Source organism: Cyprinodon variegatus, unplaced genomic scaffold, assembly GCF_000732505.1.
Source record: "Cyprinodon variegatus isolate N-32 unplaced genomic scaffold, C_variegatus-1.0 Scaffold585, whole genome shotgun sequence".
NCBI classification, from domain to species: domain Eukaryota; kingdom Metazoa; phylum Chordata; class Actinopteri; order Cyprinodontiformes; family Cyprinodontidae; genus Cyprinodon; species Cyprinodon variegatus.
In genome coordinates, this window is record NW_015151038.1 from 121,288 (window position 1) to 123,179 (window position 1,892).

Here is a 1,892-nt window from a genome sequence, read left to right on the forward strand (position 1 = left end):
ATCCTGGAGGAGATGGACTGCCTGTGCAAACTCTGCAGGGTCCAGGTAGCGCCTCATGATAACAGTAGTGACAGTGACCCTAGCCAAATGCATAACGACTCAGAAAAGATGAGGAGGGAAAAAAATGTGGCCTCCACCTGTAAAAACATTCCTGTTTTGATGGTCGTCTCCTTGTTGCCTCTCTAGTTCAGCTGTTGGTAATTTCATTAACACCTAAGAAGCTGAAACTGATTAACAACCCCCTCTGCTACTTACCTGACCAAATTAATATTCCCAGAACTTTAATTAACTTGATGCTATACTCTGATTACAAAGTGTTCCTTTAATTGTATATCAGCATATGACTCTGGTACAGGTTTGGTTTGGTTTACTGACAAAATTCTACTAAATAAAACAACCCCCAATATTTTCTTCAAAAATAAATAAAAGAAAAGAAAACCATTACTTTAACAGAACTTAAAACTTAAAATATCATTTATTGATTACATATATGAAGCAAATGATTAACATCTTTGTCTCCAAATGTGATCTATGTCATGTTTTCTCTTCTTACCTATTATTATAATAATAATATATAAGGCAATATATATGATTATATATATTCATATCTATTATCATCATAATTATTATTTGTAGTGAAAGTAGGATCGGTAGTGGTTGCAGTAACAGAAGTGGTAGTAGTTGCAGTAATAGTGACTGGTATGCAAAGTATTATCCTAAAATCAGATAGGCTAATTGAAAAGCTTTGACATGAGAATGTAAGACAGTAGTGGGCTTAATCATACAGAGTTTAGGCAGTTGCTTGTTTGGGCTGTTTAACGACTTAAACTAGATATAGTTTAACTAGAAAGAAGACAGTGGCTTGGTCTAGCAACACATCTATAGGAAAGATGTACAAAGTCAAGGTGAGTAAAGTGACCAATGAGTCTAAGAATGTTTTCTAAATTAGTATAACGACCTCTGTGTATTTCAGTTCATTTTTGTCTTCCTTTTGTTTAGCATTTCTTGCATGTAGTTCTTCTTGGACCATTTATGCTACAGAAAGGTTGTTCTTTACTTTTTCTTCCATGAGAAACTTCAAACAGTCTTGAAGTCAGCTGAAGTGGGACACTCTGATGCAGGTTCTGGAATAAAAGAGGAAACACTTCAGTGTGTCACATTAAAAAGGAGCAGCATACAGAAATATATTTAGATTAATACTATCAATATAGAGAAAGATTTATTGCATACAAAAATTAAGACAGCAGACAAAGGCAACGTGGGGTACACGCTGGATCATGGGACATTTTTTTTTTTTTTTATGAACTGGGCCCTCCAAATAATTGGTGTCATATTTCTTTTAAAAAATATATCGATGAATTCAGATAATTCACCTTATGTACAGTTCACCTAGCATACTGGATATTCAAGGGGCATCTACTGGCCCTCAGATGCAAAATGGTTTAGTCCATACAAGACTGAACGACCAGGGGGCAAGACATCATGTTTTCCAAAAAGCATTTATAAGGGTATAAAAAAATAGCTGTCTTACACAAAGTTAACCCAAGGTTGATTGTTATATATAAATAAGAAAAAATACACCCACAATTTTATCAATAAATTTACAAACTGGGTCGAAGCTGTAACACCCGTTTCCAGTTGTTGGTTTATATCTATATCGCAAATTTACAACATATGTCATGTCAAGGCACTTTACAGTTCACTAGATCACACAGATTGATTCAAAGTTTTCTATCTAAGGAAAACCAGCTGATTGCATCGACTCATTGACTCTTCAGCAATCCCTCACACTAAAGATACTTGTAGCGACAGTGGAGAGGAAAAACTCCCTTTTAACAGGAAGAAACCTCCAGCAGAACCAGGCTCAGTGTGAGCGGCCATCTGCTGAGGCC

The 1,892-nt window shown here is 35.6% G+C and overlaps 1 long non-coding RNA gene across 1 annotated transcript in view; it reads right to left on the bottom strand.

Annotated features, from left to right (window-relative positions):
• Positions 1 to 549: 549 nt before the first annotated feature.
• Positions 550 to 1,892, bottom strand: part of LOC107095926 — a 44,020-nt gene continuing 42,677 nt past the window's right edge. The window contains exon 3 of the long non-coding RNA XR_001481769.1: positions 550 to 1,124. This is a non-coding gene — a long non-coding RNA (uncharacterized LOC107095926). The remainder of the gene's footprint in view (positions 1,125 to 1,892) is intronic.